We start from the raw sequence: 14,096 nt of genomic DNA on the forward strand, positions 1-14,096 counted from the left end.
CCCCACCAGGTACCACTCATCTCCACTACAAATAGGAAAAAGAGGCTAAAATTTGCAGGAGCTCCCCAAAATTTGACAGTTGAAGACTGGAAAAATGCTGCCTGGTCTGATGAGTCTCGGTTTCGGTTGAGACATTTAGATGGTAGAATCAGAATTTGGCATAAACAGAATGAGAACATGGATCCATCATGCCTTGTTACCACTGTGCATGCTGGGGGTGGTGGTGGTGGTGGTGTAATAGTGTGGGGGATGTTTTCTTGGCACTCTGTAATACTGCCTTGTACTGACCAAAGTTGGAGAAACAGTAGCTATCTGATGTTATCATTACGTAGCTACTGTGCATATGTTACTCCCAAAAAAGATAGTATAGTAGTGAGATGTCTCACTCTGTAGCTAAACCACAGACCTAAACACACAGAGTGAAAACAGGATCTGCAGCAATGTGCAGTACAACAAAAATATGGTGTTTTTTGGAAAATGAAACCATGTAAACCTATTTTGGCACAACCTCAAAATGCAATTATGAACCTGAAAATGAGCAGAATATGGGTGCTTTAAAAGTACTGGTTCGGCATTGGAAACCATACCCAACCCTAAGCAGCGTGCTCCCTGTGTCTTCTCAGCGTGCAGCATGGCTGATCCAGGGAGCATCGTCAGAATAGAGCCTTCATTGCCAAGTATTACTGTATATCCATTTGTTGCAATAAACAGTTAAATCTATGACAAGTGTGTTCCTGACTGAGCTGACAGGCTCTATGGTTAGTAAAGATATTTATAACTTCCTAAATTATACAGAGAAAAGATCTGACAGTATTTAAAAAATTCACTATATATAACTACTTATTTGTTCTGTGTTATATCATTTCCTTCAGCCATCAACACTGTAAGATCCACAGTAACAACTGTGAATACATTCATTCTTGGTAATTTGTTTCCCACACTTTTATTTACTACTTTTACTGATATAGTATAAATTATTCATTCTAGTGTATTTATTTCTGATTCATTCTACCTCTGTGCATATGATTCCTTCTGCCCCATTTTACCTTTTGAGATGAACCCATGTCCTTACGTGCGATGGACATTTTTGTATCATAGATGCATGGAGGATTTGATGTATAGATAGAAACATACATGCATACAGACCTGCCCTACAACACACACATACACACACGCACAATAGATTAATTGCCATGCAGGAAGCAGCCGACAAACTGGCCTTATCCAGCATCATCAGCTCTACGCCTCCTTTGAGGTATTGATCACAGCTTTTCTGATGGGTCTCAGTTGGCCTCTGAACATGTATAGAGATGAACATTTGAAGACTTTTAGCTCCACGCTTGAACAATCTATCGATAAGTTGTTTGACAGAAGGGTGCTTTGGGAATGCGATTCGTCTCAAGCATGCAGATGCGCGCCTGGTTGAAAAACACACCATCTCGCTAGGTGTCTGCCTCAAAGAGGTTGCTTGCAAATTTTTGTCCAATCAGCATCTTGTTCACACCTGGCAAAGGCGGAAGTGACAGAATTCCAATTGTGAATTTCTCAGAAGAGTGGCCACAGTAGTGTTTTTACTGTAAACCTGAGCTACATTAGTATGAGGCTGGTTGGATTTAGTATGCTTATGGAGAATTAATAATGAGATTATTCTTTTTTATGTTACTGAGACAGATACAGAAATAATTGATTCACTCAGAATCATAACTGTATGTGTTGAACATGTCTTAATGTAGTTCAAAAAATGCACATTTAGTTTGTTAGCTTGAACAGTGTTGTATTTATAAGGTACATCTTGATTAAAGGTAACTTCAGCACCCATTCATTATCCTTTACCACATCAAAACCATGCTACAATAGAATGTCTGTACAGTTTTGTTACGTTGATACAGCTTTCTAATTAATTGCACCCTACTGGCACATTCACATCTAGAAACTATATGATCTTTTGTAAAATTGAGTGTAATTAAAAAAAAATCCGTACATACAATGCATATATATAATCGTATATGCTAATTAGTGCTGTCAATGATTGAAATATTTAATTTTGATTGATCGTATTAATGTCATAGTTAACTCGCAATTAATGGCACATTTTTATCTATTCAAAATGCCCCTTCATTTCGTTTTGTCCCATTATCTTTTCTCATTTTAATGCTCTCATCAACATGGAAAAGTGGATCGGCTTGCTTTGTGCAGATGTTTTTTTAATTGAAAACAACATTGACATATAGCCTACTGTAGTGTTCAATTTCACACTAACATTCTCACTTGGAGCAAATAATAAATAACACTGTCCATCAATAAAAGGGTGAATAAAATACTTTGATGGGGGGGGGCAGCAGCTTTGTGCTTGGCCATCAAGTTGTATTTCAGACTGGACGTGCTGCGATGTTAGCTCAGTTCACAACGATAAAACACACAGATCACTTTGGGCTTGTCAATGGAACCATTTGGCAACTTTTAAAAAGTAAACCTCCCATCCAGAATCTTAATGGCATCCATTTCGGCGCCTCGCGCTAGCCATCCACTCAAAATGTTACTACTCTTTGGCCGGCTCGCAAGCCCAAACAAGTGTGTGCTACAAAGTTTGCTAGATCAAAGAGAACTTTATTCTCACGATAAAAAAATTCAAACCGTTAAAATGGGATTAACTGATAGCACTAATACTAATATATCAAAAAACAGGAACAACTTGAAAATTGTCCAAACATAACAATTTATTTGAGATTAATAGGTTTTGTTCGTTTTTTCCATCGTTACATTCTGGAGTGCAATGATGATCCTATCATGATGAACATTTACGGGAGTAGTTGTCACCGTCCCGTGGGTGGCGTTTGATTTCCCCGTTGTTGCGTCCCCCAGAGCAGCCTAGTGTCATGGCAGTTTGTGAAATGGTCACGTTCAAAAATCGTGACATGTACACAAAATAATAAATTCAAATTACGCGACCATTTCACGAACTGGCGTGAGACCTGGTTTGGAGCCATCATACTGTACATATTGAGCAGTCCAAGATGCCTGACAAGAATAAATTAAATCAAATAAAGAAAGACTGTGTCAGTTTTAAGTGCGTGCTGTATGTTTTCAAAGAGGTTTCGGCCAGCTCCCATGCAATATTTGCAATGCAATGCAATATTTTCGGAATTTATGACTTTGGTCTTTGTACAAAATATGCAAGGTTTCTAGTCATTTTTCAGCCCCGGAGAGTAAATGTGGCTACTCCCTCCTGTAGTACAGCACTAAATTGATTTCCTTGATTCGGTCATTACTGGACACCCGCAGAGGAAAAAGGCCCTACTGGTAATTAAAAAGTGATTTTTTTTTTTTAGGACTCCTCTGCCTCATTAAAATCTCAAAGGGCAGGTAAGAGTGGGTATTATCTGCTGAAAGGAAGGTAGTTCACGCCATCCAGCCGAAATGCTGTGCAGAAATCCAAGCTTTCACAATAGAGGAAGCAATTCCCTTTTCTCACAGTATCATTTATGCAATGAATGATATCTAGTAATTGCTGTGGACATCTTGGTTCACATTGTGTTTTCTGCAGGAAGCAAGCGCAGCAGCAGAGCTCCCCGTTGGATTTTCTTTCCCTAAGCTTTCTGCAGGCAAGATGTAAAGAAATCTTCTGAAGAGGTTAAGCCATTGTTAATTCCACAATGCTTAATCGTTCTCCTAAAATAACAGGGAACAGCCATCCTGGAACAGTCGCCAATGGAAAGATTAACTGGATTAGCACCAGAGGATGTGGCCACGCTGTGATTGCCGTGGGTCTGAATCATGTCAGTCACTGTACAAACTCTGTTTAGATCTGTTTGTGTTGAAAATGCAAATCTCTTCTCATATTAGAACATGGATATAAATGAATGTCAGCCAAAGCATGACAACAGCATTTTACATCCCACGAAACAAGCCCATTTGTGATTATTTTTGGTCTTGATGCACAAAGCAGATAATTTGCATGATATCAGGAAGAATTTGTCTCTCTACTCATTTTTTTCCACCCAGTTTTCCAACCTTGATGGAGTGAAGGGAGTCAAAATACCAGATTCTGTGGGGGAATGGCTAGATTTCTTTGAAGCGCACTGTTAATCTTTGGCTAGGAAAGCCACTCTGGGCTCGTGATGGTGACTCCCTTGGAATAACTGTGGAGGTCCTGCCGCCATAATAACCTCACTAACTCTTTTCCCGTCTGTTAGCCGGGCCATCTCCATACAGAGGGACACAAAGCCACCATACCTCAGGGTGTCCATGAATGGGGATGTTTATAACAGCGTGGGACGATTTGTCACTTCTTAGCGCAACCTGTGTCCTGCAGGAAGCCAAATAATGATTTTAACAGCCCGTCTAAAAGATTGATCTCCCTAATCCTCCCCACCTTTCTTCCTACTGAAAGGTGCAGACTAATTTACGACAGGGCCGACGATGGGCATGCTACGCCTGTGAATGAATGATCTGGCCTCTAGCAAAAAGAGGTAATTTCCTCTTAATGTAGTGCCGTAAACATTTATCATCACGCTGAGCTGACAGCACATCGACACAGCGAGGCCGCTGCAAATGCTTGCTTTAATCTGTAGAGATTTTTACCTCTGATTAGCGATGCAGCCAACAATCACCACCCACCATGCTTGGTTAACTTTAACACCACCTGCAGCAGTAACTGTTGAATTGGGAGGTGCTATAAATAAATATAAACCCTTAAGCAGTGCAAGGGGACAACTTCAGATAAGCATCTGCCACCAAGGTGTAGAGGAAATATTAAAGTTTGCTGTTTGAAACAATGACAGAAGGAAAGCAAAGCAGAAACCAAAGACGTGAAAGAGGCTTGAGGCGAGGCTATCAAATATAAGATAATGTAATATAATTATGTTGACAACCCAGCTTGTGCTGACACTTGTGTTGCGATGTGTAATATCCCAGCGAGTTTGGGAAGGCGAGAACTGTTCATTAAGCACGGGGATAAATAATGTAGATCCACATTAACTTGCTCACACTGAGAGAGAGGCATTAGCGCATATCTGAATATATATTGTGCTGAAACAAAGAAAGCACTTTTAACAACTGTGTACAACCAGTGTGTATAAGACAGCGACAAAGCAAAGGAAGGAGAAGAACAGCGGATGTTGGTCATTTACGCTCAGTGCGGCTGAAAAGGTTTAATTGTAGGACTGCTGCAGCTGTACACAAAAGAAAAATATGAATCACGATTTTTTTGCTTAGAATTGATACTACGATTATTACGATTTTTCACCACAGGCCTGTAAACATAAAGGCTTCAGTGAAGAGAAGGGAGAGCATTGCAGTGCTTGGGAGCGCTTTAAAATCTAATTTATACAGTCTATGTTTAAAACTCACAGAGGAAAGTAGTAGCATTTGTGATGCAGTCTGCTTGTTAAATTAAATGAGAATCTTTTTGTTTTTGTTTTGAATCAAAGTTTTTTTTAAATTACAGGGGGAATTGAGAACAGGATTTTATAACGATTAATCGTGCAGGCCTACTTACAGGTTAGCAAACAACTGCCAATCACATCCACCTGACACAGAGCCACAGTAGTATCTATTAGAAGTCATGCTTCTGTCAACCTGATACTTAAAATTCCACTGTTCACTTTTTCATTTTCAGTTCCTGAGAAAAGTACCTGGCCCCTTAGCTGCTTAATGTTCCACTTTATTCACTAGCTAGCCACTAGCTCTGTCAGCCATTTGTTGCTGGTCACACTGGGTTTAGCAGAGCATGCTGCCGAACAGAGTTGCTTACTGCATGTTACAGGGTTGATGACAGAGCTGAGATAAAACCATATAGTAAATGTACCAGGGATTCAAAACAGTGAGCGGAAAAAGAAATATCGGTGCAATCCCGTTCACATTAATGACCTGTCAGTTAAAGTGTTATGTAGCAGTGTAAATGTAGCATAAGCCTTCAGTCTGTTTGCTTGTACATCTGATGTTAAGCATCTGTCTGCTCTTCTGCTCCGACCTTCCTCCTCACCGCCCTAACCCTTCTGCACTCGCCACCTCAAGACACGAGGCCTGCATCACCAGTGTTGGCTCTGCTGCCTGCGCTTCTCCGCTCTGTTGACTCTTCACTGCCTTCCCGCTCTCTGGGCCTCAGGATCAGCTTTGAAGCCATCCAGCTTCAGCCCATTAACTCTGCTGCAAATTCCACCCTGAGTACTGACTTTTTACATTAAAGACACGTTTAAACCCGTAACGTTTTGGCTGATCGGCCAGTTGAATCCTATAAATGCACGGGCTGAAGACGCACTTTTTTTAAACCTGATCTCCCAGGGTGAAAAAAATTCAAAAACGCCTCCCCTTGTTACTTTGTTTGACATCAAGCCGCATACTTGCGTATCGATGGTGTCATCGCCACACCCCTCGACCTCTAGCCTTCAACTTCTTATCCCGCGACGACGTCTCATAACAACAAAAATGGCGGACTACACGTTTGTGTTCCTGCTGGAGAAGATACTGAGGCTACAGTATTAGGGTTACTAGGGCCAAATATACTGTCTCTTTGTATACAGCGCTCAAGCTTTACACGCATGATCCGCCTCTTCTTCTCCGTTAGTTGGTGAATTTCTGTAGCAGAAACAGCGCTACCTATACGCCTGGAATATGAAGTAGCATGTTGAGTCATTTACAAATGGATCGTTATGGATGCAAGTATTCTTGACACGATGCCAGGGAAGACGGGAACAAAAAGAACGTTTTGTTATGTGTGGACGTGGCGTCAGAGTCTCGTGTTAAGTCTCTGTATTTTGCAGTATTAACAGTGTGCTGTGAAGTGCTTTATCCTTGGATTTTCTGGCGGTGAAGTAAATAGACCTACAAGGATACATATTTAATCAACAAGCTAAAGACCAAAACTTTGACATATGAAAATGTCACATTTTTACCCTGCAAATAGTAAAACATCAGTCCAATATATTGCATCAGTAACAGCGCCAATACTGACATTTTTAAAGGCTTTAGTATTGAGTAGACATGCCTGATCCTAATTAAATGCTGTTTATGAGTCTGTGTAATTTTCATAATCCGTTAAAAATTTTCACAAATCTTAGTGCATGAATGTCCCCTTTAGTTCGAAGGAGTTACACACAAATAGGCTTGCTGAGCTTAGTATAGTGAGAGAAAAAAAGTGGGATCAACATAAACAAAATTGAAATAAACAAAATGAAAAATGTCCTTTTGATGTAAGCGCTATAGTGGGATTGTAGTGTGTATGTCTCTGAAAATCCTCTGCAGGATTTTCTCCTCTTACTTTAATGCCAAGCGTTCATCAAATCACAGTGAGAGAGCCAGGAGGAGGCATGCGTCCCTTGTGGTTGTTGACAGCTCTAAAGCATATTAAATTCAGTGTCACCAGAAGATCAATACCCACTGAAAAGTGTTGAAGCTCGTCCAGTGGGGTGACACTGTGCAGGCGTGCATTTGCATCACACCGTGGTGGACTATCAGTGCCAGTGTTAAAGTTCACTGCCTGAGAGTGGGGTGGATCAATCTTTGTTCTGTCGATCACAATAAGTCTCAAATGAGCAATTTTAAACCAAGTGTGTTGGCTGACCCGCGGTGAGATATCGATATCATCTAAGCCTTCATTATCTCTTAGCAGGGATACCTAAAGCAATCTGCAATTAACTTGTCATTGTCGTGAAATCAAAACAATTTTTTGCAGTAATGGACTGTAAGTTTCGCTTCAGAATCACAATCAGAAATGGATATGTTGCCAAGTAAGTAACACCTCCAAAGGAATTTGTCTTGGTGTTTGGTGCATACATAAACATAAGCATGTTAAGCATTAAAATGAAATAAACACTAAATAATGAAACAAAATAAATACAAAATAGTTTGTTTAATCCAGTCTTGGTCCAGAACATTGTTATAGATTTGTGAGTTGACACTATGGGCCCTATCTTGCACCCGGCTAAGCGCAGTGCAAAGCCAAACGCAGTTGTCAATTTCCCGTCCAGTGCCCACATCGTTTAAATAGCAAATGCACCCATGGGCATGCTGGTCTTACAGGGCGGTGTGTTCAGGTGAATTCTTGCCGTATTGCTATCTTGAGATTGCGCCATTGACCAACAAAAACATGGTCTACAGTCAGTAACGCAGCATTTCATTGTTGTTTTAACAGTGCATTAGTGAAATGCACCTAGGCTTATGCACAGTGGACACACACTATGCTTGTTACACACACAAGGGATGAGCCAGCAGCACACAATCATGCAAAAGATAACAATTAGACGGTGCAAAATCTGCCATCATAATAGCTATGCACCATGGTACAAATGCGCCTGGCTGTTAAAAGGAATGGGTGATGACACTCTGATTGGTTTATTGAATGTTACACCCAAAACACACCTATGATTAATGAAGACACTAAGTACATCCCTTTTGAACCATGCGGCAAGCGCATCAACCCTTTATTCCGCCGTTAAACTAGCAAAAGTGGATTTGTAAGCGCCCTAAATGCACTAGTGCCATGCACTTCACACCGTGTGTTAAAATAGGGCACTAAATTAACAAGATCCTGAAGAAAAACAGCACAAAAAGGAAACAAGTCACCAAGTAAAATATACTTTTTCATACGATAAGTAAGACCACACACATCAAATGTAGCTTTCAGCAGCCCTGTCCACAGTGTGTATTCTGATTTGTTTCATTTGTTCGGTATCCTTGACCACATTGTTAATAGTTTTTTTTTTTTATAGACTCAGGAGACCTGAAGCAATGAAATAGAAAACCAGTATGTGAAGAAGTATAAGTATTCATGTGAAAAAATCTAATGTAAAGCATTTATCACCTGTGACTAATTGGACCCAAATCTGACTAAACAGAATCCTGATAAATATTTTCTATTATAAGCATGGTACTACTTGTCTTGCACTACCTCATTACACTCTATCCTAATGTGGTTTTAGGATGTATGCTGGATCTTTCGTCAGACTATTGCAGTAGCACAGCTCAGCCACTACCAAATGCCCCTGAGGTCTGATTAGAACTGTCCACAGCCACTACGTATGTGTCTAAAACTATACAATCTGCAATTTGAAAAAGTTTTTTTCCTGTGCAACTTCCACAGCAAATTAGCCAAGAGAAAGTAAGACAGACTGTGAAATCCATTAAATATTTATCACTTAACTTGGGAAGTGCTCTGGGAATGAAGTAAAGCTTTCCCCGCGGAGATTAGATCTATGGTGACAGGGAGGAGGGTGAGGTCATTGTGATAATGATGGCAAAGATAACGATGATGGGACAATAATTAAGATGATAATGGTAATGATAGTGAGGATGGTGACCTTTATACATACCTTTTCAACGTGATCATATCAAGTTTTCTATAGAACACCACAAGAACGACATGTCTACAGTTTAAAGATACTGCAAACGCAAAGATTCATAATCCAACCATATTACTATCTTAAAACATGACAAAAACAGCAACAAAGATGGCCATGACAATTATGCCATGAGGGTTAGCATGAGGAATTTTCCACAGTAAGACAATTAACTGCTACACATGGCAATAACCCTGATTGTGTTAAAGCCCTTGGCTTTGAGGTCCTCGATGAGTCCAGTATTGGAGAGGAAGACAGACAGACTATAACTCATTATCTTAGCAGTGGTTTAAGGTTCAAGATGGATTTATACTGTACCTGTGTTGGTTGGGTCAAAGTTCCATCATCACTTGAAACCCATGGCTGTGTCGTAAGAATGTGGTTTAGTCTGAACCTGTTTGCCGTGTCCTGCAAAAAGGCCCTCAAGTCTTAAAAGAGGAAGTTTAACTTAAACCTTCTGCAGATGTTAACTGAGGACACATGTATACAGCGTACATCATTTTATTAATGTAATGTTCTTTTGAAGGCAATAATACAACAATTGGCAAGCCAGCTTTCATTGTATGGTACATTACAGCAACAAGGCAATTCAAAGTGCTTTACATAAAAAATTTAAAAGCAGTTTAAAACATCCATTAAAGGGAATATAAAAACAGCTAAAATATAATATGACAGGTATATATATAAAATATACATTGTCTAATTACAATCAAAAGGGGTCACTTCTTCTAAAATCCTTGAAACAGGGTCACTGATCATCTGACAAACGTAACTTGAACACAAAACACAATTCCAGTTTTGCCCGCGATGTACAAGTCACAGAAGCAAATAGTCACACAGCATGTATTGTCTGACCAATTTCCGCCACAGTTTTAGTGCAGGCTGTTGAACCATGTGTACTAAAACACATGGCAGTTGAGCAGCATTGCCTAAACTTAACTGTCATCGCCGCAAGACAGTCAACCTTTGTCTGCCGAACTTAACTGTAACCGCCGCCGTCACAACTGTCACTAACCCTAACCCAAACCTAACCCTAACCCAAACCTAACCCACACATAACCCTAACCAAACATAACCCTTTAACAGCCACTAAACTTAACTGTCATGTGACCGGTCTGAGGTTGGCGTAATTTTGTAAAATATCATACAAATTGTTGTGCATGCATTTTTCGTAAGCTATCACACAAACTCGTTCATGAGAACTCATTGTTTAGTGTGAGCTAAATACCATGTCAGATCATTCATACTGATACAGGAATGTGTATGGCGTTACCCATTCACACGCACCAAGAAACAAGCATGCCTATGTGCCAAAGACAAACAAAACAGGGGCCCACTCGAAGAAAATCTGCTCCATTCGGCAACTATAGTGTCAAAACTCAAGTACAACCATGATGCATTGCATTCACTGTAGTCAACAAAGCTTTAGATCAGACAGGGTCTGATCATGTTTTCTTCACTTCACTGCCTGTTCTCCATTCCACTTGGTTAGCCACGATGATAATGCACCATCTGCAGCAACCCATTGTAAATTAAATGAAACAATTAACGTAATTGCCAGAAATCTATGTTGCTATTAAGTTGCCACTCCATAAGAGTAATCATTTGCATCTTTTCCACTTTATTGATTGGCGCTCCACATCACAAACACAGACGCCCTCTCATCTTATCTCCCCATTGAACAGTTTCTCTCTCATCAGTTTAAACAACCCAGCATCAAAATACTGTTTCATACAGACCTTATGCAGCAAGCTTTCTGTACTGAGGTACTTTTAACAATGAAGCGTGATAAAACAGAATTCACAATCCAGCTTACTCAAAGCGGCTGATAACTACATATGTTATTCAAATGTCATTTTATTCTGCAGAATTTCAAAGAAAAACCTTTGAAATTGAAGTGAATCTCTTCCTTGTGGCCTGTATGAAGAGCTCACAGCAACTTATCTCCTGCTGGATCTTATCTGGATCTCCCAAAGGGTTCCGGTCCAGTCACGCTGCTTTCATCTCCGATAAAAAAGACTATATTTGAAAGCCGCAAAGCAAAAGCACTTTGCGTTGTTGTTGTTGTTGGCTAAGGAAATGTCAGCAACAGCACTATTTTTTTCTATTAAATAAATAAGATAGAGACATAAATAATCTGAGTTTAATAATAATCTAACTTGCTCATGAAGCCAGCCGTGAGTCTGTCCCCTAATAAATGTCTGCTGACAGCTAGATGAAATTTTGGTTGTGTATCTACAGCTGACAAAGCGTTTTTTTGTCTATGTTTTGTCTGGCTCAAAGCATGTACATTGCTGGGATAAAGCCTGGCGCGCCAGATATTACTCCCCTCTTGCTATCTGGGCTTAGTGCCGCACAGGGCGGTTATGAACGGTTAAAAGCAATACAAACAAACCAGAAAGTTGTTTCCCTTATCCCAGGATAGATAGCCGGTGTAGCCACATTATACTCCATCGCTGACACAGTGCTGTGGAGATAGCAATGCAAGACTAGTCTATGTTCAACTCCTTTATGCCTTTATAACTTGTTTCTACAGTACTAAATCTGAAGAGCTGTGAAGATTAGGCAAATTCATCCAACAATGGATTTAAAAAACTACAACATTTTGGTAACAAATTTCACAAATGCAAAGAAACAGTTGTTGTGTTCTTTGTATTTACTTCTGCACCTGTGTCTGAGTAGTTGTAATTATTCATGCACTGTTTAGGATTAGGACTTCAATTAAAGCAAGGGTCACATTGCAACTAAGGTTTTTTAATTCCTCAAATGGTTCCTGGGGCTCAGCAGTGTGGTGGAAACAGGCTACCGTCATTGGTATACGCCAACCAACGTCAGCTTGTCTGCCTTCCAATGTTGGATTTGTAGGGCCTTGTCCAACAATTACTCAAACTCAAACTGAAAATGTGACTAGCAATCCCATTTTAAGGAGAGATTGGCCAACTGTGTGGAGGTGAGAAAGTAAGCAAGGTTTTACACCTCTGTCTCTCTAGTCCATCTTTTTCATTAATTTCATAACTATTTCTGGCACTGGTCATGTAAACAACCAAGTGTGATTCCCTGCCACTCAAAACAGCTACAAAGCCTTTTGATATATATATATATATATATATATATATATATATATATATATATATATACTGTACATACTGTATTTTTTTTTGAATCCAGAAACGCTTATCAAAACAGACAGATGTCCCTAACATTAGTTATTTGTAGTTATTTAAGAGTTCTCAATAAAATAACATGATAATAAAAATATAATAGTTTTGTTGTAACAGAACAGAGGAAGATGAAAGTATATTAAAGTTCTGATGGATAAAATGTATAAAAATACAAACTTAAGATATGAAACTTATAGTCTCTGAACAAAAACACAATGGCAAAAAAAATAATCGAGTGTTGCTAACATGGACGTTGTAGAGCGCCCTCTGGTGGACAAACTATGCAACGCCAACACTCATATCATGGTTGACCGTCAGTTTTTATTTTTATTTTTTTTTAATTTTAATTTATCAGAATTATATATTTGTCATTATAAATGATTCTGATTGATGAAAGACTATATATTTTTAAATACATTTTTATCGGCCATTATAAATGCCAATACCTATAGTTTGGGAAATGCCTAATATCGGCGGATAATATCGGTCGCTGATATATCGGTCAGGCTCTAGTTGGCTTTCTAATCTCCGGTGGATTTCTGAGGACTATGGCTGACTGCTCCACAGATCTCTGCAGAGTAAATCCAGACAGCTAGCTAGACTATCTGTCCAATCTGAGATTTCTATTGCACTACTAAAACAACTTTTGAACATACACGTGTTCCACCAAAACAAGTTTCTTCCTGTCGGGTGCTTAGCTCCGCCCAGGACGATTATGATTGGTTTAAAGAAATGCCAATAAACCAGAGCACGTTTTTCTCCCAACAGACGCTCCTCCGCTGTGCTGTGGAGAGCGGCCTGGCAATGCGAGACTAATACCAGGATACTTCTAACTTAATGCTGAACATATAGCTCAAGTGCAGAAAAGCCTGTGGGTTTGAGAAGTTATGAGCATTCAGATATATTTGATATTAATATTTCTTAGAGATATACCTGGGTTATGGGGAATTTTTGAAAGACGCACAAAGGGTTTTTCTGTATGTTCCTTTGAGCCGAAACCTGGCGTGACCTGCAAGAAAAGACTCACCTGTCAACACGTTGTTGTGTATCATACCATAATACTTTAACAGATGCCTCTGGCCCTTTTTGTCCACACTTATGCTACTAATGCTGTCCGATGGAGAAAAAAACCTTGTGAACAACATGAATAAGCCCCAAGGTTGATGAATCCCATCTCTATAGATTTCGAAATCAATGTGTTTCTGTCAGGTTGTACAGTTTGGGCGTTCCCCTGCTCTGCAGGCACGAAAGCAGCCCTGTGCTTAGGCATCTCGGCTCCTTAACACCGTCCAATCACAGTCCAGCCGAGAGGAACCGGAGCAAAGTGGATGTCAGCATGCCTCCGCGATGATGGATGGGCCTCACTAGAGAGATGATGGATGACCTAGGTGGCCATTTTTGTTTCAAATCACGCAGAATGAGTTACTATGGTAACGCTGCTTTTCCAGTGACATCTGGTTGACCTTAGTCAGAGGAAGAAGTCAGCTATGACTTTGACTGGCTGCTGGATGACAGACACAGCCATGCAGTCCAGAAATGTACTGTAGTGTTTGTGACTGAGGAAAGATTTTGGTGAAAAGTTTAAAAAAGTTTCATTTTG

General features: G+C 39.9%; 1 long non-coding RNA gene across 1 annotated transcript in view; it reads right to left on the reverse strand.

Annotated features, from left to right (window-relative positions):
- LOC116694241 (uncharacterized) overlaps nt 1–6,726 on the reverse strand; it is a 16,286-nt gene extending 9,560 nt beyond the window's left edge. The window contains exon 1 of the long non-coding RNA XR_004333090.1: nt 6,538–6,726. This is a non-coding gene — a long non-coding RNA (uncharacterized LOC116694241). The remainder of the gene's footprint in view (nt 1–6,537) is intronic.
- Between the last annotated feature and the right edge of the window lie 7,370 nt (nt 6,727–14,096).

Source organism: Etheostoma spectabile, chromosome 8, assembly GCF_008692095.1.
Source record: "Etheostoma spectabile isolate EspeVRDwgs_2016 chromosome 8, UIUC_Espe_1.0, whole genome shotgun sequence".
Lineage (NCBI taxonomy): Eukaryota > Metazoa > Chordata > Actinopteri > Perciformes > Percidae > Etheostoma > Etheostoma spectabile.